Source organism: Canis aureus, chromosome 9 (assembly GCF_053574225.1).
Source record: "Canis aureus isolate CA01 chromosome 9, VMU_Caureus_v.1.0, whole genome shotgun sequence".
Taxonomy (NCBI): domain Eukaryota; kingdom Metazoa; phylum Chordata; class Mammalia; order Carnivora; family Canidae; genus Canis; species Canis aureus.
In genome coordinates, this window is record NC_135619.1 from 68,769,253 (window position 1) to 68,796,850 (window position 27,598).

Genomic DNA, 27,598 nt, shown 5'->3' on the forward strand with positions numbered 1-27,598 from the left:
GAGAGGGAGAAGCAGGCTCCTCGCTGAGCAGGGAGCCTGATGCGGGGCTGGATCCCAGGACCCTGAGATCGTGACCTGAGCCCCCCCAGGCGCCCCATGAACTGCTAGCTCCTGAAGACAAGGACCTGTCTTACTCATCACCACACGCCCAGAATGCTGCGTGACCAGGATGTAGGTGGAAGTAAACCAGTGTCCAACTAAAGAAAAGAAGAAAGGAAAGAGGGAGGGAAGGAAGGAAGGAAGGAAGGAAGGAGCAATACTATTTTGAAATATCACTCGTGTTTTGTCTTCTTGGAAACTCAGATTCTCCTCCCACCTCCTCGCTCCCTCGCAGGACCCTTGAACTTGAAGCTGAGGCCATGAGGCTTTCGCTCCGGGGAAGCGAGGGCTGATACTGCCTGGAACAAAGAAGTGTTGCTCTACTTTGAGTTTCGACTGGCCTTTAAAAATAAAAACTCATTGTGAGGTAATGTTCTTGCAAGCCAGGCTCTCTGAAGAGAAAAGCTATTTTCTCAGAACGCCTCCAGAGCCGGGTTTTAGATCTCAGGAGCTGAAGCTGGGAGGACCCATGGGAGGGTGATCCGTAAGGTGGGAAGGAGGGCAGATTCTGGCGCATGGGAAGGGAGGACGCTCGGGGTCGGGATGAGCATCCTGGGGGGGGGCACAGAGGGGAGAGGGCCATGTCCCAGGGTCTGGTCCCTGAGCAGGGCGCTCCTTCCATGTTTCCTAGGCTCGACATGGAGACCCCCACGGGAGCAGGAGGTGGGTGCAGAGTGGTGGAGAGAGGTGGCCAAGGGAAGAGGTCCGGTTAGCGGGCCCAGGGCGGCCCACCAGGCCCACCCTCTCTGGCAAGGTGTCCAGAGAGCAACGGAGAGTCTGCAGACTCTGGGAGGCCCAGCAGGGCTGGAGTCCTGAGGTGACCTGGTGGGGCTAGGGGGCCACCGGAGTGGGCCCTGGGGACCAGGACCAGTGAGCGCGGCACATCACTCAAGGACCAGCAGATGCCAAAGCAGGATGCCCAGAGTCCCAACGGCAGTGCTACTCCTCAGGGGGCACAGAGGGCCCAGGGGTGAGTATCGCCCCACCTGGGGGTCACTTAGGGCCTCACGAGGCCTTGCTCTGCCCCCAGCACTGCGGGGACCCCTTGGGCCCAGACTTCATCGTGGGAAGGGAGAAGGGAGGGTCCTTGAAAGTGGGTGGCTTGGGTGGCTCAGTGGTTTAGCACCGCCTTCGACCCAGAGTGTGATCCTGGGGTCCTGGGATCGAGTCCCACGTCGGGCTCCCTACATGGAGCCTGCTTCTTCCTCTGCCTGTGTCTCTGCCTCTCTCTGTCTCTGTGTCTCTCATGAATAAATAAATAATCTTAAGAAAAGAAAGAGAAAGAAAGAAAGAAAGAAAGAAAGAAAGAAAGAGAAAGAAAGAAAGAAAGAAAGAAAGAAAGAAAGAAAGAAAGAAAGAAAGAAAGAAAGAAAGAAAGAAAAAGTGGGTAAGAAGTCCCAAAAGACACTAAGCTTTCCCCTGGAAGTGACGGCATAGCCTCGCTGGCAAAATCAGGGTTTCTGCTGTCACAGGGCTCGGGGTAGGGAGCAAGATGAAAGCAGTCACCGAAGACAAATGAAGTCACAGTTTTTGCACACGTGCATCGTCCCCGTTGAGGGACTGAAGGGAAGGAAGGAGACGTGTGAGGGGTGTAACTCCTGCCGGATGAACTTGCTTCTCGCTGGCCTTCTAGAAGCTTCTCACTGGCCTGTGGCCAAGGGTGTACACCCCGAGGTGGCGAGCGGACTGTGCAGGAGGGGGAGGCGGAGGTCCCCGCAGGAGCTGGCCCCGGGCTGGTCAGGTCTGGTCAGGAGCCAGGGAGGAGCAGAGAGGGGTACGGGCCATCCTCAGACCCCTGGGGCTCTATCAGGCCCCTGCCCACCTGGAATCCCCTGGAGGTGGTCCTCGGGGAGTCCCCACATTCGAGCCTTCTTGAGGTATTGCCAAGGTCACCCAAGGAAAGTGGACATGGCACCTTCGGGGACCTTTGGGGACAAGTGGCTTTCCTGTCGCTGGGCCACCCTGTCTGGGGGCTCGGATGGGGCTCGGAGAGGCACCCGGTAGCCTCCACCTGTGCTGGCTGAGCTGCTCTGCCAATCGGGGTTTCTTGGCTGGAAAACCTCCTCCGCGTCCCAGAGTGGGGGTGGACCTGAGGTCAGAGGGCATGGCCCATTCTAGAACCGTAGGATGTCAGAGCTGCCAGGCCTCCCACGCCTCCAGCCTGCCATGCGTGGAGGAGGGGGCCCAGGAGGCTCAGGCCACTTGCCCGAGGTTGCACAGAGTCAAAGGCAAGAGCAGGATGAAAGCCCCGGTCTCCCGACGCCCGGCCTCGGGCCTCCTCCCCAGACATTGCCCTGCCTCTCGTTCTGTTTCTTCCTCCCTTGAGAGTTGCCCTCTCTGGGCCGCGGGAGCAATCAGAGCCCTTGGTGCGCCTTCCCTGAGGGTCACCTTTCCGAGGACAGAGGGTGGTCTGTGATCACGCGTCTCTGAACGCAGGGCCATTCAGGAGACGGACAATTTGAGCAGCTGCCCCAGAGGACCTGCTCTCCCCCTGGCCACCTCCGGTCCTCTTTTCCTTCTGGGCACATGGGAGGACCCCACTTCCTGCCCCCTGCCACTGGAGAGGCGGGGGGACCCGTTCTGGCCAATAGGCTGTGAGAGGGAGTGACCCACATCTCTTCCTACCTGCAGCATTTAACTGCTAGCCGGGAGACCCTCCCGTACTTTGTATTCTTGCGGCCGTGACTGAGAGGCCACACGAAAGACGGCAGAGCCACATCACCCTGCGTCCCCCAGTGCTGTGTGAGGCAGGGTGCCCTGCCAGGGGACGCTTAGCATCATGTATCGAGCAAGCGAGATCTCAAGGTTGCTTAGGACAGCAGCAGAGCCTAGAGCATCCTGCTGGTTACAAATAGGGACTGCTCTATGCACAGCCTGCCCCCCTTCTGGAAGAAAGAACCACCAAACACGCCATAAATGGCCCTTCGGGTGGGAGTGGGGGTGGAGGCCGTGTCTTCTTGTATGAGGGGCAGCATGAATTTATAGTGAAGGAGGTGACTTGCCCGGTATAGATAGAAAGGGGTGCCGCAGGATGCTGGTGTGGGAGGGGTGGGAGTGTTGTTTGTTTTAAAGATTTTATTTATTTATTCATGAGAGAGAGAGAGAGAGAGAGAGAGGCAGAGACACAGGCAGAGGGAGAAGCAGGCTCCATGCAGGGAGCCCGATGAGGGACTCCATCCCAGGACCCCGGGGTCACCCCCTGAGCCGAAGGCAGACGCTCAGGCATCCAGCCAGGAGCCACCCAGGCATCCCAGGGCAGGGAGTGTTTTATGCAAATCTAGATTCTCTTCCTTTCTGCAACCCCAGATTCTGATTCCTTATGTCAGAGGCTGAGCCAGGAATCTGCATTTTTAACAGGCAGTCCAGGTGAGTGGGCTGCCTGAGGTCTTTGGGTCATGTCTTGACTCATCCTCACGCAACACTCCCGGCAGACCCGGTTTTGAGTCCTGAGGCCGTCAACTAGCTGTTGGCTTTGGGGAAGACAGTTACTCTGAAACTCAACCACTTTTTCTGTAAAATAAAGAAAATGCTAGTTGACCCCCAGGGCCGAGTTAAGAATTCAGTGTGAAAGGGACGCCTGGGTGGTTCAGTGGTTGAGCATCTGCCTTTGGCCTAGGGTGTGACCCCAGGTCCTGGGATCGAGTCCCGCATCGGGCTCCCCACAGGGAGCCTGCTTCTCCCTCCTCCTGTGTCTCTGCCTCTCTCTGTGTCTCTCATAAATAAATAAATAAATAAATAAATAAATAAATAAATAAATAAATAAATAATCTATCTTAAAAAATAAAAAAGAATTCAATGCAATAAAGTGCTGTAGCATAGCACCTGGCACAAGGTTTCCTAGTTTCAGCAATAGTGCTGGTGGTAATTATTATATTCCCTTATTATTAAAAGGAGAAATCTGTGTGTCTTTGACAGGGTGGGGGTGCGGTGGGCAAATCTCTTGAGGAAACACAGCATATGACCAAGAAGCCCCAACTCACTCATTTGAGAGTCACCATCCGTTGGGGTCTGTTAGGCTAATTCCTGCCACCATCACCCTGCTGCTCGCCCATGAGCTTTTCTTCTTGTGACATCTTGTAAAAGGCTCAGGCACAGATCAGTTCCCAGGAGGAGGGACACTGGGCCGACAAACAGCATGTGTCCCTGGTGAATACTTAGTGATACCTGGGGGTCGGCTCTGCCACCACTCACCCCTCCCTTTGTGGGTCAATGGTTCCTGGGCCGTTGCCGTGTCCCCAAAGTCCAGTCAAGGCTTGTCACAAGCATGGGCCCAATGAACACTAGCTGTGGTTCAGAGAGCCAGGGCTCTCCGCTTCCTCAAACCACGTAGCATCTTAATGGCCTCCCCGGGTGTCTAAAGTTGAGAGTTGCCCATTTATTCAGCCAGGAGGAAGCCTTCCAGGAAAGACTGGAATCCTGTGTTTCTAGGAGTACACTCGATGTCCTCTTAATTCTGGGTTCCTGATGAATGGCAGCCACCTTTCTACCTGCGTGGCCTGATGAGCTCCTAGTTGTGCAGGACTGGGAGCAGGTGTCACATTCCCCAGATGCCTCTCAGGCTGGCTGGGTCCTCCTGACGCCCCTGTCCCTCCCTGGAGCTTCCCTGGACCGTGGCATTGAGCGCCCACCCAGCGGCGGTCTGCTGATGGCCGTTTCCCCACGCAGAGTGGGAGCTCCTTGGTGGTCGGGGGTGCGGGTGTCAGCTGCGCCCAGCCCCGCTAGGCTCTCAATGCACAGGTGTGGCGTGAACAGATGAAGGAAGGGGTGGGCGTAAACCCACCATCGAACCTTAGCAAACCCACGACCACAGGCCACACCAGCAGCACTCTGCTGGGGGTGGGGTGGGCCTGCCTTGTCTCTGGAACACAGGCTCCTCATCATGCACTCAGAGATGCATGTGTGGGTTTTCTGTTTGAGAGCGTGGGTCTCCCGGGGAAATTCCATAAGTAAATAGGAGGCTTGTCCTCGACCTACTGTGTCATCACAGGGGGCGGGGAGGGCCCTGGCTCATTCTTTGTGGGTCACATCAACTTTAATGTTTCCCCCTCCTGTCGGCTCCCCTCCCCCCCCCGCCTCGCCCCCCACCCCAGCAAGCGGTGCACCTAGAGACTAACAGGAGAAAGTTAGCTGAAGTTCTCATGGCCTCTGCTCCGGGATTCCGACTTTCCTGGCCCTTGGCCAGCCTACCCTGCAGACACCGGGTCCCCAGGGCCGGGAACTTGATGCTTCATATGTTTGTTTTTCCTGTGGGTGGAGTGCATGGATGCTCAAGGGAGGTGTTCGATCATGGCTGGTGACTGACGGGCTGACCAGAGACCAAATGATAGATGGAGAAGGAAAAGGAATTTGCCTCCCTAACCTATAGCTCATATGGAAGAGCCATCAGTGATACAGGAGCTGGTTATCAAATTAGGGACCTACTTGGATCCTTTCCCTGTGCTGCCTGACAGGGTGGATCAGTGCCCCCATAAGAGGAGAAAAGATGCATCTGGAGCTCAGCACACCCCAGCAGCTCGGTGTCACGAGGGGTCGTGGGACTCCAGGTGTGCCAGGCCCACCCCTGGCTCGCGGAAGCCCCCGGGGTACATCTTCTCACCTCTATTATGGGGGTTGCAAAACCTGTGCTGCCTGCCTCCAGAGTTCTGGCTGGGGTGGGGACCCTGGTGTCTACAAAGCACATCTGACTACGAGCAAGTGATCGTACATTTCACCAGCCAAAAGCTTGGCAGGAGCGGACATGGAGCCCATTAGCTGTAGTGGAGGTCTGGGGTTTCTGTGGGCTCCATTTGCCTGCCAACCCCATTTGGCCAAGGCTTAGGAATCTGGCCCGGATTTCGCCAGGCTGGTGTCAATGTGTCTGGATGCTGCGTCCATACTCACGGGTCATTGGGTAGCCTTCCATCAACCCTCCGCCCGCATCATCTATGCCGGCGGAGCTCATCTCGTTGCTTCAGCAGACTTTCCCGCCGTGTGCCAAGCTCTGTGTTAGGTGGGATGTGGTGTATTAGTTTCCTACGGTTGCTAGAACAAGTCACAAATTTGCTGGCTTTAAACAACACACATTTATTCTTTTATAGTTTTGGAAGTCAGGAACTGGATATGGGGTGAAAGTGAAGGTGTCAGCAGGGCAGTTTCTTTTTGGAGGCTCTAGGAAGAACTGTTTCCTGCCTTTCCCAGCTTCTAGAGGCCACCTGAACTCCTTGGCTTGGGGCCCCTTCTGTCATCTTCAAGCCAGATGTGTAATAGTTCCAGATCTCTCACATTGCCTCTCCCCTTGGACTCTCGGCAAGGCCCCTGCCTCTTGCTACAAGGACCCTTGTGATGACACTGGGCCTGCTCAGATAATCCAAGACACCCTCCCCATCTCAATGTCCTCAACTCAATCACATCTGCAAAATCCCTTTTGCCGTGTAAGGGACATATCCACAGGTCCCAGGGCTCAGGATGTGTCTTTGGGGACCTTTATTCAGCCCACCAGACATGTTCCCTGCCCTCGAGGCAGAGGTGACGGGCGGCACCCCTATGTTCCAGATGCCAGGATGCTAGTCACCCCTGGTCCTGGCCTGCATCTCTCGGTGACACCCACTCCACCCGGATGCTCCACAGAAAAGGAACATGATGGGGCTGGACTTAAACCGTTGACCTAGTTAGCAGGATGAAGGAATTGGGCTCTTGGGGGGCTGTGGCAAGACATCGTTAAATTATTTAGCACTGTGTGCATTAGAAGGCCATTATACAAAGTAGCGAATTATAAACACCGACTTCCACAATAAGGTAATAAAATAAATAATACATTAACGAGGTGCAGTGCTCCCGAGTCGGAGTGGCTGGCGATGACGGAGGCCTGCCGGGCGCGAGGCCATAAAGCTGCGGGCACTGAGTGAGGCTGACACGCGGCGGGGTTGGCCGGGTCTCCCACCTGCCTGGCCTGCAGGTGCCCAGGCTCCAGGGCAGAGGGCTCACCACCCATGCCGAGGCGGCCGGGGTGCGTCAGTCTGGAGCTTGTTGTGAGGTTTTCTGTGAGGCTATGGGGCCCCCTTACCTTGGTGCTTGGGTCTGTTCTCTGCCCTCCCGAGATGCCTGCTGAGCTTAGAGGCGGCATGGGGTTAGTTGCAAGGCTTTGGACCCCAGTGGCCTGGGTTCGAATCCTGATTCAGCCTCTTACTAAGCCCTGGTCTTCTCACTGGAGAAATGAGCGGTGCTGAGTATCTGTGTGGTAGCCCCTGTGGTGAGGTCTGATGGGAGCCCCGTGTGAAGCTCGGAGAGTGGCAGGGGATAAGATGACAATTAGCTTTTGGTTCATAACTATTAGTATTGTGACCGGCTAACTAATGGTCCCCAAAGAGAGCCAGGCCCCAACCCCCAGAATCTGTGAGTATGTCACCGTACACAGCAATGGGGGCATCCTCTATGTGATTAGATTAAAGATCTCGAGCTGGAGAAACCATCCCGGACTGTCCGGTGGATCCTAAATGTGCTCCTGAGTGTTCCTACCACGGGAGGCAGAGGAGAGTTTGCACAGAAGACAGAACAGCCTCTAAAGCCCGATGCTACAGTTGCTGGCCTTGGCGGTGAAGGATGCGGCTGTGAGCCAAGGAATGCAAGGAATGCAGCTCTAGAAAGCTCTAGAAGCCCAGGAAATGGATTTTGTCCTAGAGCCTCTGTGGGGGGCGGGGAGGGGGCGCGGAGCACAGGCCCGCTGACCCCCTGGTTCCTGCCACTGATACCAGGTTTGGGCTTCCGACCTCCAGAGTGGAAGAGAGTAAGTGGTGGTGTTCAAACTCGCGGATTTTGCCGTGATTTGTTACGGCAGCCAAGGAAACCACTACGGTGATCACCGCCCAGCTCTGTGGGTGCTGGGAGGGAACGCACCAGGCACGGCTCTGTCTCTTCCCCAGCTACTCCTGCCTCGTGGATCTGCATATTCAATATTTGTTGGGTACTTGGTATGCTCTGCGTGCTTTCTTTCTGTGTTAGATCTACAAAAATAAGGCAAGGCGGCACGCACACTATTGTAAATAGAAAGCTTCCCCACGGGGTCAAGAAAGTAGACAGACTGGGGGTTCTGAGATCACACTGACCTGAATTTCAGTTCTAGCTCTAATTAGTTGTGTATCTCTGGGCAAAGTGTTTAACCTCTCAGGGCCTTGCAGCCTGGGTCTTCAAAGCAAGAGGACTAATAAGTACCACCTCCCTCATGGTGTCTGTGTGGGGACTAAATAGGTGAATGCACAAAAATTTTAGAGCACTGTCTGAAGCATACATCACTTGCCAAGTGTCAGCTTTTATTTTGAGAGAGCAAAACAGGAAAACCATATTTCAATTACGTCAGGAAGTTTCCTTCTGCATTCCCGGCAGAGGAAGCCGTATGTGCAAAGGCCCTGGGGCAGGATGAAGTTGTGAATTCAAGAAACTAGACAAAGATGAGGGGAGAGCATGACATCAAGTGAGGATGTGGGGCAAGCTGAGGCCACACGAAGCAAGTTCTTGGAAGCCACTGGGAGGATTTGATCTGTGTCCTGGTAGCCATGGAAAGCTTTGGAATAGGTTTTAGGCTGGGGAGTGATATGGTGGGATTTGCACCCCTTAAAGATTACTCTGGCGGCTGACTGAGACGGGAAGGCAGGGAAAGTCAGAGAGGCTACAGGAAGACTCGAGAAGGGTTTTAGTGACTTGGAGGGGAGAGTCAGGGATGCTTCTCAGTGACAGGTGTCGTGGATTAGGATCAAGAAAACTAAGAACCTGAGTAGAAGTCAGGAGAAGCAAGAGAAACAGCATTTTCCGAGGCCCACTTGCATGGAGGAGCCTGACGTATATGGAGTAAAGTGGAAGACAGGGTGGGAAGGAGGTGGGGAAAGGCAGATGGAGTCCCAGAGTGAAAGCAACAGAAGATAAGGACAGTGCGGTTCAGATGCCCAAAGAGACCCTCCTGCCGAGGGCTGCCCTGTGCAGTGGTGCAGGCTGGTCACTGCGCAAGGGCACACCTGTAGGCTATCCTGCCCTGGTATAACCCCTGTCACGGTCATCCCGGGGATGGAAACACATCTCAAGGCTCCAGCGTCTGGGTGGGGGGGTGCAGAACAGTGAGGAGGAGCCGCTGCTCACTGCTTGAGGGATTCCCAGCAGGCCTCCTACCCATCAGCCTCCGCTTCTTCTGGGAAAGGGGACAGTACATCTGCTCTGCTCACCTGAGTCCCAGGGTTTAGAAAGGATGCAGGGTGACTGCACAGCACCCAGCACTCTCTGCAGACCGCCAAGTCCCCACAGCATGGGGCACAGGTTTTGCAGCCTTGGCTCCGTAGCTCAGGGGGGAGAGCACTGGTCTTGTATTTCCCAGCCTTGCTGAGTCTCCACAGAGCACTCCAACCCCACCTCGGCACGCGGGCCCTGACCTCCGGGTCGCCGAGAGACCTTCGCGGACCTTGGGCGGTCTCTGTTAATGCTGCTTCCTTCAACAGAGATCATCCCCATTGGTCCTTGGCTTTCTATTTGGGTTTGGTTTCCTTCGCCTCGTCAAACTATAAATTGCACACACCCCTTCTGTCTTGGCCACTTTTGTACCTCCAGCGCCTAGAACCACGCCTGGTACGTATCAGGTGCTTGATCCCTATTTGTTGAGTGACTTGAAGGAATGAGTGGGTTTAGGGCGCCCGGAGAACCCCTCCGTCTGTCTCATATGCACCGACACCTGAGTACTAACTGAGGGCATACCCACAGGGGTTGCATTGAGGCTGGATCGAATTGAGTACAGGGAAAGGGATCTGCTTGTCCTTTCTAGAAAGGGACAAAGAAGCAGAGAAGGTTCTGTGGAGGAGCTGAGAATTGGACTTTTGAGTATGAACAAAAGAGAAAGGGATATATGCGTGTTTTAAATTTTGTTGAGAATTTGAGGATGTGCCTGATGCCCAGAGTGATCCAGCTTGTCCCTTGTTCCCACATGAGCCTCAGCTAAGAACGGTTGATCCGAGCTCCCTTCCGTCTGAGTTCACAGAATGAGAAAGCCAGGTCACGGAGACTTTAAGAGGGCGCTAAGAAAGCAGGATTGCTTTTTGATTCCGATCCATCACGTGTTAATCATGGACTGTGAGAACGTTCTAGAAAGGTGTTTCGGCCTCTCTGGGATCCTTCTGTGGAGGTTCCCATGGAGAGGGGTTGTAGACCCACAGCTAAGGGTTTGTGCTGTGGCTTCCCTCTGCCGGGCAGCCGTAGCGAAGGGAGAGAGCCTCGAAGTCTTGTGCGTGTCCTGCTTGAGTTTCTGGGAAATTAATCTTTCCCATCTGCTCTGACCTCTCTCTCTCAGCTACTGAAGTAAGCCTTCCTCTCTTGTCTCGTATTTTCTGGAACGTATTTAGGACTCATTTTGGAGGGAAGCTCCTTGGAACGAGCGATCCGTGCATCTTGGTGAACTCTTCCAACGCAAATGTAGAAAAATCAAATTTTTTTTTTTCGTAATGAGATTTCCCTAATGTCAATTTATTTATTGGATGCTTTCTGAGCTGTCCTCAGGTGCTACGGCTGTGGCCCCAGCCCCTGCCTCAGTCAGATACGATTTCACTAATCAGAAGGGTTTGGAAAATATTTTACCCTTGACAGTGACCTGTATTACAATTAAAGCCTATGATGTGGGCCTCTTATTTGCCTAAGGAGACAACAAGATTTGCTATGTAATTTGAGAAGCACTTACAGTACAGCTATCCATGCTGTAAGCTGATTATAAATAAAGTTCAGCCCAACTGCTTCCCTAAGAATATCAGGATTCACAGTCAAAGAAAAGGACACAACCCCGATGAGCAGTTGCTCTGCATTGCTTTTGTACATAAATCAGATTCTCTTAGCAACTGCTGCATATCATGTTTATTAAACACCTCCTGGTTATTATAGAGCAGGGTACTAAAAATCCCTCTCAAAGTCTCAGAAAATCTTTTCGCACATCAACTATTTTAAAAGTCTACTGGGTCGGGGGCAAGTAGCCTTCTTTCTGCAGAAGAGGCACTTTGGGGGCTCTGGGTATTGGGTGGGCTCTAGGAGTCATGTGATGAGAGGGTTTTTTTTTTTTTTCCTCATTTTGTTTTCTCCCCTGCAGAGCAACGTGGTGCAGAGCAACATGGTGGGTCCCCACCCACCCACCCAAAGGAAGGGAAATGAATTTTTTCTTTTGTCACTGCAAACAGAGAATTGGAGAGGAGACCCTTTGAGCTCCAAGGGGCATAGGACACTGCGATGGGACACAGGTGGTGGGACAGATGAGACCACGGAGCAGAGAGAGGAGGTGATGTGTGCTCACGTGATGACACGGGAGGGAAGGGCAGGGTGCCTGCCCACAGTCCTGTGCTCCGCTTCAGTGCACGAAAGCTTTCCAGCATCTTTATGCCTCCAGCTGATTTATCTTAATGCACTAATCGTGGCTGTATTCTTAACGTATAATATTCGAACAGTGCACACTTAGAGAAAGCAGAAGGCAAGGCCCCTGCCCCTGTCACTCCCCTCCCAAAGCCACCTCCTTCTGCCTGGCTATGCACAGTGTGACATCTGACTCAGGATGCCCATGGGATTAAGGCCCTGGATGATCCAGTGGGCATTAAATGTAATCACCAATGTCCTTATAAGGAAGAGGCAGAGGGGGGTTTGACACAGCCTGTCATCTCTTTTGCTGGGCAAATATATATATATTTATATATATATGTTTTATATGCATATGTATACATACATATATATTTTTTATACACACACACACACAAGTTGGTTGGTAGTTTTTCTATAAGCAACTTCATATTGCACAAATTGTTTTTTTTCTCCCTTAACTATAGCTCAGAAATCTTTTGATATCAGTGTGTACAAACCTGCCTCACACTTTTTAGCGGTTAAATAGTATTCCACACCGGCGATACACACCATTCATTCAACCCTTCCCCTGTTTGGAGCAATCAGCTCCCTTCCACTTTTTTTTTTTGGCGGTTACAAGTGACGCTTCAGCGAACACCTTCTACAAGCTATTTGCATGGGTATTTGAGAATTTCTCTAAGATAGATGCCTGGGAGTGAAACTGCTGGATCAAAGGGTATGTGCAGTTTAAATTTTAATAGACGCTGCCCGATTGTTCTCTAAAAGGACTGAACTAATTCCCATTCCCACCAGGGGGATTGGAAGCTCTTTTAGGCAGACAGATAACTTTGCTGACAATTTTGTATGAAGGGCTTCACTTTAAAAGACTATCTTTCAATTCCCATTAAGGATCTTATAAAAAAAAAAAAAAACACAAAGCCTTAAAAATATTATGCGATCATGGATTCCATGGTGGAAGAAACTAGAAAAGGTGGAAAGAGAGGGAAAAAATTAATAAAAGCCCAAATCACCCATAATTCCCCCAACCTCTGATAATCACACGTAGGAGCTTTTTCTTCTAGGCTTTTCCGAAGCAGAATAGACGTTTCCATAATACAGGACACTTGGCACGTTTTCCAGGTCTCCGCTGTCACGAGCCACGCTGTGGTTTCTGCTCAGGCATCCGTGTGCATGTGCCCTGTCCCTCCTATGTACTTCATCCTCCTTTTCTGCTTCTCTGCAGTGGTTTCAGAGCCCCGCCAAGGCTCCCGAAGCAGGCTGTTACCCCTTGGGTTTGGGGCACGTTTCCCTGGAGCCTCCCCAGGGGCCGCGGGCACCGCGTCGCTCCCTGTGTGCGCCCACCTCTGCCTCTCCCTCCCGGCACCATCGGGGACTGCTCTGACCTCCTAAATTGACAGAGGTCTGCCTCTTCCCAGAGAGGCCTGTATCGGTTTCCTGGGGCTCCCATCGTTGGCAGACAGAAACGTCTTCTCTTACAATCCTGCGACGGACCTCAAGGCGCTTGCTCTCTTAGAAGGCTCGAGGGGTCACTCCATCCTAGCCTCTTCCAGCTTCTGGAGGCTCCTGGCCTTGCCTTGTGCCCATCTCTGCTTTGGTCTTCACATGGCCTTGTTTCTCCTCTGTGTCTGTGTGTCTCTTATAAGGACTTGTCAGGTTTAGCCCCTCAACACCCCCCATAATCCAGGACAATCTCATCCTGAGACCCTTCACTTCATTCCATCCCCAAAGACCCTTTTCCTTTTTCTTTTTCTTTTTTTTTTTTTTCTTTTTTGGAAAGACCTTTTTTGACATATGGTCACAGTCACGGACTCTAGGGGTCTTTCAGGGAGCCACCACTAAAGCCATGACAAGACCCACTAGTGTCCTCCTCCTTCCCATCAACTGCACCTGCTCCATAACCTCTGCACTCATAAAGCCCCTTTTCACAGCCAGAGAACCCTGGGGCCTTTAGGTGCTGAAAGTCTTCAAATCCATGGCCTTTGGGGCTGCTCCTCAAGTCCTGGCCAAAGAATGAGACCTTGTTTGGGGTGGTACTGCATCCCACATGCTTCTCTGAACAGATCTTAGTAATTTGCCTCCTCCAAGGGTGGTTTCTGCATGTATCTGGCCTAAGTCTCATGCATCACAGCGGGAGACATGAGGCCAAGGGTTGCGGGGGCTGGGATCTGCAATCCCTTGGACAAGACGGAATGGCAGTCACCAAGATACAGCAAGATTTTGTACTAACACCCAGGCCATAAGGTGATGTAAGATGGCTTTGTTGGCTTCCAGAGCCTTCAGTCCCCATGTGCATCTCCCGGACCCTGGCATGTCTCCATTCTTTATGGATAGGTTTGATTTTTAGAAACGGTCATGAGCCACAGGGGACTAGAACGCTTCATGAGATGGATGACAAATAAGCTGGAGAAACCATGTGGAGTGAAGAAGGATGGGGATGATGAAGCCAGAAGGGGAGCCAAACAGAGAGCAAGTCTAGGGGTGCCCTTGGGGGTGGCGAGCTCCCCCCCAAGTCACTGTTCCATATGGGCCCCCAGGCAGACTTCTCACATTTTTGTCCTGAAAAAAAGAGAGACTCATTTTGTTCTTTCCAATACTCAAAACCAAGGGTGGGCATTTCGCTGGGGGACACTTGCCGTTTTGCCTTCCCACTCCTACTCTACTCCCAGGGCAGACGTGGGGTTGGGATATTGGATCAGAAGTCCAATTGGAGCTCCAGCCTCACCGGTTGTTCTGAGCCCTTTATGTTTTGAGCCAAAAACAATCATTGGCGTCAATGGGACTCGGAGAGAGTCATTCCCTATTGTGTTTCGTGTGTATGTGTGTGTCTGATTAAAAATACAGACACAATAAAACAACTTCCCACATCCAGTCACCATCACTTCATAAACAAAAGGAGGTTTTAGCAGCAAAAAAGTAGCAATCATATCATGTCTGAGTAAGATAAGGCCTTTGAATTGAATAGATTTTGCTTTAAGAAAATCTCACCGTCGGAGTCTCATTTTTCTCACTTGGCTGCCGGTTAGTGACAACTTTGTTGATGAACTGACACTAGATGACCATGAATGGGAACCAGAAGACTCAAAACCAGAGTCAGGTGTTACCATCTAGTTGCCCTTAAAGCTCGAAGCTCCTCTGCAAGGCAGGCAGACACTGTGGTCCCATGTTCCTGGGAGACTAAGTGAATTTGCTCATGTGCACACAGTGGCTTGGGATGGGGGGCAGTGGGAACCCGGTGGGCTTGGCTCCGAACACTGTGTCCTTTCCCGTCCTCTGCTCTGGGAAGGAACCAGGACCTCACTCACACCAGCACAGGTCTTGGTGGAGCCAGTCCCCCACGGGAGGCCAGGCCAGGCCCTGGGGTTAGGGACTCAAATAAAGCACCACCCCAGACCCCAGCGTACTGGCGCCCCAGCCCAAAGAACCAGCCTGTTGATGCAAAGCCACAGATGCCACACAGCCGGAAAAGCCAGGTCACTGCGAGGAGTTACAGGGTGGGAGCCTGGGGACAGACGGCAGGGAAGACGTATGTGGTTTGTCTTTCACTGACACGGAATCTGAATGTGCAGGTGATAAAGTTTACAACGATCCAACCAACCAGCAGGAGCAGGCGAGTCTCTGTGGAGGGCGATTTGATCATTTATATCATTTTTAAAGATGTGCATTTCCTTCGAACCAATAATTCCACAGCCAGGAAATTATTATTATTTAAGATTTATTATTTATTTTTAGAGAGAGAGAGAGCAAGTGGGGAGGGGAGGGACTGAGGGAGAGAGGGTCTTAAGCAGACCCCATGCCCAATGCAAGAATCGATCTCACGACCCTGAGATCATGACCCGGACCGAAACCGAGTCAGGTGTTCAACTGACTGGGCCACCCTGGAGACCCAACTAGGAACTTATCTTAAGGGCATAATCAGAGACATGTGCAAAGGTGACCATCCCAAGGACGTTCACTACAGTCCTACCTGTGATACGGAAAGCCTGCCTGAAATACAAACTTTTGTCCTCAAAGAGAGCTCTGCAGAGTTGAGTGGTGCATGGATTCCGGGTTGTTTTCCCATCAAAAAAGAGACGGGGGGGGGGGTGGGGTGGGGGAGCAGTCTGGGGTAGGGCATGCCTGGAGGCTGAGTTCGTGACCTCAAGCAGGTCATAACCTCTTGGGTGCTCAGTTTTGGGCTACGGAAGTGGCAAGAAGAGAAGCAGCCTTGCCAGAGTCCCCGAGAGCTGGACAGGCGCGGGACAATAATCTCATCTATCGACGGGTGGGGGCCCTGGAGACGGGAGCCGCTCCTTGCAGGTGTAAGTGAGAGTTGTCATTTAAAAAAATTCGTTTGCCATCTCCACTTAAAGCCCTTTGAATCACAGCACCTTGGTGCAGGACGGGTCAGAGACAGGGCTGAGCTGAAGGACGCGGCGGGGGCGGTTGCCAGTCTGTGCGAGGCGGGCCCCGGGGCTTGAACGGGGGTGCAGAACCGCAGGTCTGTGCCACTTGGGTCACTCACACTCCCCTGGTATTTAGCGCGAGAGGAGGAGTAATTGCCCTGGCAGTGTCCTGGCTGAATTCCAATTTGGGTGATTACATTCTTCCTACTTAAAATTCCCCTCTCCGGTATCCATGGGAGAAGCAATTCTTCAAACCCTCTCCTGTTCGGGGGGCGGGAGGGGGGGAGGAATTAAAAGAAAGGAACCCGCCTAGCCTTCTCCAGCACGGAGTACATAGGACCGCTCTGTGCACCCAGGAGTGGTTGCTTTTTAAATTAGGGAGTAGACCAACCCCACTGGAATACATCCGTCACACAGGCTGAAATTTTCCAGAAAGATTCCGTTCAAGGAGGGAAGCGGTGGGAGCGGGGGCTACACGCCTGAACGTGGAGCAGACGGATGTGAAGAGGGTCTCCTCCGTGAGGCTCAGGCCCGGGCGCCGTGGGGTTGCAGCTCAGACCTCAGACCGGCCCCGCTGCACCCCCGGCCCTCCCCGGGGCCCCTCCCGCCTGTTGCATGCTCCTAGTGCTTAATTATAGAATATGAAATTGTTTCCTTTCCTTTGGATGCTATTGGGAATGATGTATGGATAACAGCTTGAGAATTCAAATTATACTACAGATCAACATGACCCGAGAGAAGAAAAAATGTTTTGACTATTACACTAAACAAACCGGGCTGCGTGTCAGAGAGACGCGGGCTGTGCAAAGCTCCACGTGGGTGATTTGCACCCGTCCTAAGTGGCTCTCTTAATGAAAGGGCGCCAGGACTTTGCAACGTTTTTACCTACTGTGTTTTTTAGGCACACGCACGCACGCACACACACACACACGCACAACAAACGGCTCGGTTAAAAAGCCTAAAAAGCCGTGAAGTTGGATTTCATAAAGTTTGCCCCTCCCTCTGAGCTCCTACTTGCAAGTGATGCTTCAGAAGCTTCCCGGTTGCCTGTGCTCGGAAAGAATCACAATTAACCCCTGATTTACGGGAGGGCTGGAGCCTATGAAATATGGGAAGGGTCCGCCTCGGAGGCAGAAACGCAGCGAGGCTCGTGGGCCGGGGTGACGCAGGGAAAGCCGTCTCCCCCGCAGCGTCTGTGCCCTGGGATGCACAGCAGCGTCAGGGCACAGCTGAATCCAAAGGCACGACACTCACTGCGGACGAAACCCGCACATCAGGGTTTACCCACCCGCGTGGCACAAAAGGCAAGTGCCCCGCACATCCCTGTGTTCCCCCTTCCACTTGCGGGCAGAGACGGCCCTAAGCTAATTATTGTATGGCAGTTTGGGCGCCTTTCAAAGCTCACTGGTGTCTACTCGAGATGCGAACAACACGCTATCAGCCTGCCCCTCCTTCAGTCACCCGCTCCTAGATGGACAGTCAAGGCTGCACCTTGTCGTGAGTCCCTTCTGCTGATGTGGATGTGAGCAAAAAGAGGTCCTATTGCCTGGAAATCCTAGTAACTTGGAGGGATGGGCCCATGCACCTGGCTTCTCCAGGGTGGGGGGTACCTAACTGCCAGTGTGTCTTCCAGAGTGAAGCTGCGGGTGCTCCCGTCACTGCAACTATAATTGCCTGGAAAGATCCATCCTCTGGTGAACAACCAACTCGGTTCCATTGCTTAACCCTTGGAATGAGCCTGGTTGATACCAGACAGTTTCCATCCCAGGCCGGTCCCCCCACCCCCTGGGCCGAGAGGGTGTGCTTTGGTCTGGAAGACAAGGGAGGGTTTGGGTCAGGGGTTGGGGTCTGTGCAGGGAGGCTCCCCAATGCCATCCACATCCGTTCTGAGTCTTGCACTGAACACACTGTCCTCCTTCCTCCTTTCTTGGTGCATCCTGCCCACCTAGAGAGCTCCAGAATTAACCCTGCTGAGGGCCATCTCGGGGCGGGGGGGGGGGGGTCCTCACCTCTGAGGTTCCCACCGCAAGACCGTGGTTTGGGTTCCACCAGCAAAAAAAAAAAACCTAACAGAATGGGCTAAGACCCAGTGGCAACAGGAGAGCGAAGGTGACAGGTTTCAAATTCTCCAAATCATAAGTGTATGTTTCTCTCATTATATGTTCTAGCTCCCAAACCCTGTTTTAAAAAAGGTTTCAGGAATGCTAGTCCAGAAAGATCGTTGCGAAAGCCCTGCAGAATCTTAGCGAGCGCCACAGTTGCGGGTACGGCTCAAAATAACATCCTACAAGGGAGAAGAGGAATAAAATAAAGGACACATTTCTATCAATAATGGTAAAAAATCATGGCAGTCTGTGCACTCTCTTCCAAATGGAGTATTACTCTCCTGGTCCAAGCCATGATGTATTAATATCGCTACCTTTTAACCATCGGGTTTTATTTTCTTTCAGGGCAGCTGAGTGACAAGAGGTGAGGAGTGAAAATTGCAATTTGAGAACCTCTTTGGTCAGCTCTTGGAAGAAAACTAATTCTCTCCTGTTAAAACAAGCTCAAGGTTTTTCAAGAAGCCAGCGTGAGCAGCTTGGATTCCAAAGCCGAGACAGAAGTGAGTGGCAGGACTTTCAGGGGGAGGGGGCCAGAGAGCGGCTTCTGCTGGGTGCTTCTCCACTTTACCAGGGCTTCCACTCGCTGGCAGTATTTACTAGAAAACAAGACCCATTTTGTGAGTCCTTCCCTGGATAAAGCACAGAGCAGCCCCCTTCCCACCCCGCCCCACCGCCTGCATCCACTGCAGCTGTTTTGTTCTTTAAATATATTATCACTTTTAAAAACTGATGGTAAAGGAACAAATATATTCATTTTTCAGCCCAACGAGGCTGCAGGAAAAAGCAGGTTCTGCTGCCGAGGAACAACATGGCTTAATGTTTTTCAAAACACCACCCAGCTCTCTGCCTCCCTTCTTTTAATGGTATTCATTTTCCTTCTTAGAAAAGGGGTTAAAATTAGTAGGCACATTTCATATTAGCGTATTTCATGCAATAAAGCATAAATTATTTAAAATAACACGACCTTTTATCTTGCACCTTTTGAAGGAAGCAAATTAAAAATGTAAATTGGGAGCTAATTAATATGCAAATGTATTCATTCGCAGTTAACAATTAGCAATTAAACCTGCAGTGTCTACAAAGAGCACGGACAAAATTAGTAACTTAATTTATCATTAAAAAATGAAAACGTACACAAAATTTTAATTGACTTTCAAAATATTTCCCCTGCTTTTTTCCTTTCATTTTTTTAATACCAAAAAAATATATTTTTTTTTTATGTCATGCCTTAGCTCTGCGGATGAAACTGGGTACACACAGCATTTGGGGGAGTTCATTAAATAGGATCGGTGGAAAGCATGTTAGGAAAAGTTTGCCTTTTATATGAGGTATTAAAAGATGACATTTAAGAGTGTTGACTTGTGTTTCGTAGTTGAGTTCAAGAGAGAAATAAATACATAGATTCTCCTGTGTTTGGGAATATAGAGATGCCAGAGATTTGTACAGACAAGGGGGGGGGGTAACACTCTGCCTGTGTGCATAGACTTGGGACCGGCTGTGTGTGTGTGTGTGTGTGTGTGTGTGTGTGTGTGTGTGAGCCTTCTAGAAGACACAAAACAAACGCAAGGGGTCATTTAAATGCTTCTGGTTCAGCTTTGAGAATTCCAGTACAAAACAGTTGCATAGAGAATCAGCAACAAATAGCTTAAGATGTAAATAAGACACTCTAGGTTGATCATGATCCGCATTAACATTCAATGTTTCATCCGCCCTACCTCACTATGGCCCAGACACATATTTTCCACTTGCTGTTCTTCCTGAGGATTGAGAGAGCAAACCTTTTGCATATTTTCCCGAATTGGGGGTTCATTCGATGCATCTCCTTGCCACCGGCCTAGCTCTGCCTGCAGATGTGGGCTTATTATTTTTTATACACTGGCTTTCTCCTGTCAGGCAGCGTAGGGAAGAACCCAGCAAACATGGGATCTGTTGCTTGCAACCTTATTTTGGTTATTTAGCAGCACCTGCTGCTCCAGCTCCATTGAGAGCTTGCTAAGTTTCATTCAGAGTGCTTTCTCCTGGCTTTTCTCGACTCGGGGCTGGCCATTGCGCATCCTCTCCCCGGTGAACTCTGTTCATCTTTCAGACGGGGCCGTGCTTGCCATTCTGCTACGAGCTGGACGGGGTTCTCATCTGCTAGAGCGGGATTTCACAGTCACCAGGACATCGCCATGTGTCGCTGCAACACTCGGAGGGTACTCTGAACTGGGATCCGGCTCTGGCTGCTTTCCCCGCCAGGCCCCAAACTGGCTTGCGTACAATTTAGCCTGCATGTTCCACCGTGCTCTTCATTTACAGTAAGAGAAAAACCTCGGCTCGGGCGAGGAAGTCAAAGACCACGAGGCCATGGCAATAAGCATGAAGTTGATTTCACTTGGTTTCACAAAAGCCACTTCGGCCTTCCTGACTGATGTAACGACACCGGCAAATTGTCCTTGATTAAACTGTTATTATTCTCTTGCATTTATTTAGCTGTTTGCATACTCCTCGGGAAGATAAATGTGTTGGGGCAAAAGGAAAGATCCCATCCTTTCCCGATTGTACTACAGGTACATTTTTTTCCTCTCCTAACTCTGACCTTCTTGGGGCTCCTGTGATATCTCCCCAATATGTCCCATATTCCAGAACTTCCCAACAAAAAGAGTGGCCATTAGATACAAACAAGCAAAAAAAAAAAAAAAAAAAAGCTTAGTTTTTTAGGGAAAAATTAGACAATATGCCATATACAGCTTTTGACTTTGGGAAAATTGTGGTTGGGTCTGGTAATTTCTACTTGCCAGGAGGGAATTTTAAATCAGATGCCCCAGCCTCCTACTCTAGGGAATAGAAAGGCTTTCATTTGGGGGCCGAAGCTATAATACTGGGTGCCGGGAACTGTGTGATTTGGAGGTTCATAGAAGGCACTGAGGAACCAGCTTATAAAAATGGAGGCTTTCTCTTTTTGTAGCAAATATACACCATTCTATTTCGGTATAGAGGAAATATGGACGGCCTCAACGATCGCTTTTCATGCACTATTTAGATTTTGAGCATCTCAGAAGTCCTTTTATGCCTTCTGCTCTCCTTGGGATGCTGGAGAGAATAAAGATTTCTCCTTCCCAAAACGCACGTTTCATGATAGGAACTGTCACCAAACTCAATAAACACCCGAAGCCCGCACACCTTCTCACTCATCCGCCCCCAAAAGAGACCCAAACCGCTTTGGGGTGGGGGTGGGGAGGGCTTGCTGCGTGTGTATGCGCTGGTGCGCCCGTGATATTAAGCAGCTAACAACGGCCTGAGAATTAAGTTACCACAATTAGGAATTAGAAGCAGGTGGCATAATAATGGTGCTTTTTTCATTTCATTTATTAGCAAAAAGAGAGAGAGAGGAGCTTCATTTATTTTCATCAGCGCCTCAGTAAAAGCATAGCAATTTGCAACACAAAAATCATTTCAAGTACCTCAGCCTCGTGCAAACCTCGCTTCCTTTTTTTTTTTTTTTTTGCTTTAAAAGGCTTTTAAAGTTCATCCCACCCACCCTCCCCCCATCCTGAAAGGGTGTTTGTCCGTGTGTCTTCCGTGCAGTGTTGAGTGCTGGTGGGGTCTGAGTTTCTCCTCCCAAGCAGTTTCGGGGTACAGTCTGGAGCCGAGGGGTGGGGTTTCGGGGTACGCTTTGGAGCCCCGCCCACCAACGCCCCCGCCTCCCCTTTGGTGCCACACGTGCTTGTCTCAGCCCTGCCAAGACTCCATGCAGAGGCAACTTCTCCCCCTGATAAAGAAAGTGCATGACTTCCCGACATCGGTTTGCAAGGGACCAGCGCCCCCGCCCCGCGCGGCCGGGCGCACCCCTCCGCCGGCCGCACCGGCTCCCTGCAGCCCTGCAGCCTGCAGCCTGCACCCCGGTGCGCGCGGGTCCCGCCCGCCGCTGCTCGTGCGGACGCGGCTCGGCGCGGCGACCCTTGCGCGCTCTCTAGCGTCGACATCTGGGATCGCCGCGGCCCGCCCGCCCCGTCGCGCGTCCCGGGAGGGGAGGCCGGAATGCAGGGATGTAGGGATGCAGGGATGCAGGGATGCGGGGATGCGGGGATGCGGGGATGCAGGGATGCAGGGATGCGGGGATGCGGGGATGCGCGGGCGCCTGCAGGTAGCACGAGCTCCCCACCCGGCGGGGGCTCGGGGCCGGTGCTACGTGCAACTTTGGTGATTCCCTTCCACGGCCCCGGGGCTCTCGCTCGCCGTGCACCTGACATCCCCTTGGATGCACGAGTAGGCCGGGCCCGCCGCCCGCTTTCGGGCCGGCCCCGCCGCCTGCGGTCGTCGGCACCCCTTGGAGGTCGCAGCGTGCCTCGGGACCGGATCTCCCCGTGGGCCCCCGCTCTGCGCGACCCTCTCCTGACAGCCTGCACCCTGCGCTTCGGGGTCCCCGCGCCCTCCCCGAGCTCCCCCCACCTCCCGCCCCTGCTGCATCCCTGGGCGGGAGGAGGCGACGTGGGGAGAGGGCAGGTGCTCCTCCCTCGATGCGCCCCCGACCCTCCCTCCGTCTCCACCGCCCGGATTCTCTTTTTCCCTCCGTGTCATTGAGTTTAGAGCAGCGAATCCTCATCCCCATTCTCTTTTCTTCCAATTTCCGCCTCGCAGCCTCTCCTGTCCTTTTTTCTCTTTTTTCCCCCTACAGTTTTCTTGCCGTTTCTGCCCTCTGGCCTCACTTTTTCTTTTCCTGCGTGACTGCCCCGCGCTCTCCCCTCCCCGCACCTTCTCAATCCCTGTGTCTTCACCTCCAACTTTCTATTTCTGATCATATTTCCTTTGTCCCGTTCCCCTATTGCCCCCCACCCCCTTCTCTGTCCTCTCTCTCTCTCTCTCTCTTTTTCCTGCTCCCCCCGGGGAATTTCACAAATAAATCACGGGCCTCCAGTTTAATCATCTCTAATGCAAGCCGACTTCCCCTTCCTCCGTCGCATGCGAATGAGCTGCGGTCCGAGCCTTGCAGACGAGCTGCGGTCGGCCTGCCTGGGTCAGGGGTGCCTCCGGGTCAGGGGTGCCTCCTGCAGCCTGTGCGTCTGCGACTTTGCTTTTTTGCTCTCGGGTTTTGTCTTTGCTTTACAAACACGGACCCATAGGAGTTCCTTTGGAATCCACTGCCCTCATTGGAGCAGTGGCATTAGGTGAGGGTGGAAATGTGGCACCACCCTGCACCCCCCCCCCCCCAGGAAGGTTATCTCAGGAGCCAGCTGCCAGGGTGAGAATCAGGGGCAGGCTAGCAGAGTTTGCACTTTCCAGGAACATTCCTGCTCCTACGTGGAGATTTGGCAGCCTCTGAACCAGGCACACCTTTTCTAAACAAGGCATCCGGCTTCAGTCACCAGGAAACTTTTGGAGGGTTGTTGAGCCTTGAGAAAGGCATCAACCACTCCGCGACTGAAGGGAATCCCGATTCCAGCAATGAGTCAGGACCTTCATCCCCCAGGGGGGCACAGGAGTACAAAGAAGCTCAAGGCAGGTGAGAGGGGGGAGAAGAAGGAATGCACACTTAGCTTTGGGGAACATAAATCGATACAACCCTTTTGGAAAGAAATTTGGCAATCTGTATCAAGGACCTTTAAAATGCTCCTACCTTTTGATCCAGTAATTCCACTTCTGGGAATCTGGCCCAAAGAAATCATCTGAAATGTGGAAAGAGCTTTATGCCCAGAGATGTAAATTGAGCTGCCATTTATGAAAGAAAAATTGAAAATAGCCTGAGCACCCAACAGAAGTGGATGTTTAAGTGAACCGTGGTCGGTCCGCCGCCCGAAATTGATGCTGGTGTGGAAAGTCGTGTTTGTAGGAGTACGGTGACCTGGGAGACAGGGCGGTCAAATGTCGAGACAGAAGCACGAGTCAAAGCTGCATCGACAGCGTGATCACAATGCTGTTCAGCAAAGGAAAAGTCACACAGAGAAACCACGTTCACAGCCTGTATCTGTACGGTGCAGCTAGGTTGCTTTTTCCCCCCTTATTCTTCTTTTAATCTTTTTTTTAAAAGATTATATATATTTATTCATGAGAGACAGAGAGAGAGAGAAAGAGAAGCAGAGACACAGACAGAGGGAGAAGCAGGCTCCATGCAGGGAGCCCGATGCAAGGCTCGATCCCAGGACTCCAGGATCACACCCTGGGCTGAAGGTGGCTCTAAACCGCTGAGCCACCCAGGGATCCCCCCCCCCTTTATTCTTCTACTTCTCTTTTGCCTTCTGGTTTTCTGGAAGGAGCATGAATTTCCCTTTGGAATAGAATGGGAAAAGGGTTGATTGCCCTTTTCCTCCCCTTTTTCCGAAGTGGCTGTAAAAGTGACAAGGGCTAGCAGAAGAAAGTTCTAGATGACTGAGGGGAAGCGAGCCAGTTCTGGGTGAGCAGAGGCCATGACATAGAGAAAGCGGGGGGAGCTCAGTTTCTAGGATGATGCAGGGGTCAGGGACAGGGCATGGATGTTAGAGAAAAAAGGGGCCTGGGTTTGAATCCCACTCCACTCCCTGACCTGGGTGGTGCTGAGTCCCACTCAATGCTTGGTGCCACCTTAGCTGTTGAGTGTAGGATAGTTTTCTCCAACGGCTGACCTGCTGACCTGTGTGTGTCTGCACCTTATGTGCTCCATGGCCCTCACCATCCTCCCTTATGCTGATGGCTACCGAGGAGAGGAAGCTACTTCCCAGTTGGGGTTTTAACCAAAACCAGACCCTCGGTTGCCCAGCAACTGTGCATTCCTACAGTGTAGCCGCAGCTCTGGGCTCCGTGCACCAAAAATCAGCAATGTTTCTGGACAGGCATCTCCCAGAGCATGCTCTGTGGAACACTGTTCTGGAGATGGCCCCAAATGCTCGGTGCGTGCATTGAGCACCTGCTCTGTGCCAGGGCTACAAATCCCTCAAATATAGAGAGCAGACTCACCCTTGGCTTGGCTTTCTTTCCTTCCGTCCGTTCTTCATTCCAGGCTGGTCCTTGGTAAAATTGAGAAGTCGGGGAAGTTTATCTTAGATGACCTTTCCCCTCCCATTTTGCAATTTCTCTTGCCTTGCCAAGAATTCACACTCTCCCTCCCTCCTACATGACAGCCCTGTCCGATAGAACATTCTGTGATGCTAGAAATGTGCTGTAGTCTGTGCTATCTGATACGGGAGCCGCTAGCCACATGTGACTACTGAGCACTTACAACGTGTCTAGTGCCACTGAGCAACCGAATTTTTAGTTTAATTCAATTTTAATTAATTTAAATTTAAATCAAATAGCTGCATATGGCCAGTGACTGCAGTATTGGACAGTGCCGCTCTATAAAAACCTGTCCTCAGTTCTGCCTCTGGTCTCCCTCAAACTCAAATCTATCTTTTATAACCAAATGGTATGAGCTCTTCCGGTCTCAGCTTGACACCACTTCAGCGGTGTGCAGGAGCTGGCTTGTCCCGGCCTACACCAGCCTGTCCCAGCTCTCGAGGGCTGTGGCTTCTTGTTAGTAGCTTGAGATCAGCTGTTGTGGGGGTCTTTATACCACGAACGGGAAAATGCTACAAGTCACGTCTGGTTTTTCCATGGAACCAGTCCAGTATTTTCCAACACACCCTTGAGTGACGGGATCATGACTTGCATGCTCCTAAGGGCAAGGGCCAACTTGAATTTTGTTCACTGGACACTTCACTGGTCTTTCACCCAGGGCCTGGCTCTGTTGAGTATCTTCCCACCAGCTTCCCAGGGTCACATCGGGCCCATTGTCTGGGATCTGGGGCTTCCAAGGCTGACATCTCTCAGTGGACTGTCACATGTGTATTTTTTTTAAGACTTTATTTATTTATTCATGAGAGACACACAGAGAGAGGCAGAGACACAGGCAGAGGGAGAAGCAGGCTTCCTGTGGGGAGCACGATGCGGGACTCCATCCCAGCACCCAGGATCACTCCCTGAGCCAAAGGCAGATGCTCAACCACTAAGCCACCCAGGCATCCCCACATTTCATATTTTCATCTCTCTCCTCCATTAGATTCAGAACTTCCTTGAGGGCGGGTAGTTCCCATGGCCTGCTAGATGCTGAATCCCCAGGCCCCACTCCCTAGAGGGAGCTTGGTGAGTACTTGTCGGATTGATAAAAAGTCTTAGTGGAATGACCGTGGAGGCCCAGTTTGAGTCTTGCTCTGGCTCTTACCATCTGTGCGACGTTGCCTATGTCCTCTCTCTGTGTCAGGGTCTTTGTGTGTTCCATGGGCACAATGACCTCTTTCCCGGCCACCCTACTGTGAGGGTCAGTAACATAGAAGGAATGCTTTGAAAGACCGTGCAAATAAATAACTTGCTTTTGAAAGTCCCGGGGCATTTTGAATTCTCTGTGCTCCTCTGCCTGCTTAGGTTTGGTGATCAAAGAGGACCAAAGGGGGTCTGTATTTTTCCACTGATTTAAATGAAATGGGGCCAGGCTGCAGCCCACAAGTGAGGGAAAAGATGTGCGCATTTGCAGCTAACCGGGCACTTTCCTGGAAGGAAAGGTTGCCATTGCTTTGGTCTCCCTACCCAGGGAAGGTAAGCCAGCGTGGCTTGGACCAAAGAGTATTCTTTCTGTCGACAGAGTTCCGTGAGGAGGGCGGTGTTGACGGCGAAGGCTGAACTCTTGGATGAGAAATGGTTTTCTTCTGACATTTAGGGAAGAACTTCTCTTTTCAAAGCCCACAAATATTTGTCAGTTATTTTTCTCTTTGAAAAATGTTTTGCTCAAATCTGCAATGCTAAAGACCGTCATGGGCATTTCAGCTTCTGTGGCCTGTGAAAGTTGACTGCTTACCAGGGCTGCTCCAAAGGGGTTAATTGCATGTAAGCATTGGAAAGTGATTATCTAATTAAACTTTGAAATGGAATGGTGAAAACCCTGGGTGACAGACTGTCTGTGGGAGGGTCCCCTGAGGTGCTCTCCATTTATTGCTAATCATCTTCCCTGCCCAGCCTGTGCCTGTTTCCAGTTAAGCCCAAGCTCAGACCTCGCTCTCAGAGCTCTGGATTCACTCAGCTTTGTCAGACAGATCTCCCCACTCTGGGTTCCCTGCCCTGCCCACACTCTGCCGTCGGGCCTGGATATCCTGAACCTTCCATCGCTGGTCTTCAGCTCCCCGATTCCTATTTCATATCCAAAGCTTACGTCTCTGCTTAGAACCATGAAATCAAAGAAATCGGAAGTGTTCGGAGTTATTCTGGCTATTTCTGAACACTGCCTGGGAAATTTGGGTGCAAGCCCTTAGGACACCAGCCACCAAGCACACGTGTCGTGTCCCTCATCTTTAAATCTGCCGGATTTATTCAGTCCTGCAGACCGAGGGCCCCGGAAGGCGCTCGGCTGGATGCCTTGGTGACTCAGAAAAGCGAGCTCTGGAGCAGCTTGCAGGCGGGAGGGGAACTGGCTGCCTTAAGATAATCTTGTGACTTAGAGAACCAGCTCGTGGCTCCCCGGTCCTACCTTGGGATGCGGCTGTCTGCAGCACCGCCGTGCTACAGAGATAGGAATCTACAGAGATAGGAATCGAGGCTCTCGGGCTGCTTAGATGACTTCCCCAGGTCCCTCAAAGCCGGCTTGCCGGACATCGGGACCCACGTCTCTTTGGCCACTGCCCATGATAAGCAGCAGCCTGGGCGGGTACAGACCTTGAGAAGGAGGGGTTCATTTCCACTGGGGGCAAG

At 51.9% G+C, this 27,598-nt stretch overlaps 1 long non-coding RNA gene across 1 annotated transcript; it reads left to right on the top strand.

Moving 5' to 3' along the window:
- Positions 1-472: 472 nt before the first annotated feature.
- On the top strand, positions 473-21,088 carry LOC144321114 (uncharacterized). Its single transcript, XR_013386822.1, has 4 exons — positions 473-588; positions 731-1,069; positions 18,275-18,429; positions 20,016-21,088. It is a non-coding gene; the product is annotated as an uncharacterized LOC144321114 (long non-coding RNA).
- Positions 21,089-27,598: the final 6,510 nt, after the last annotated feature.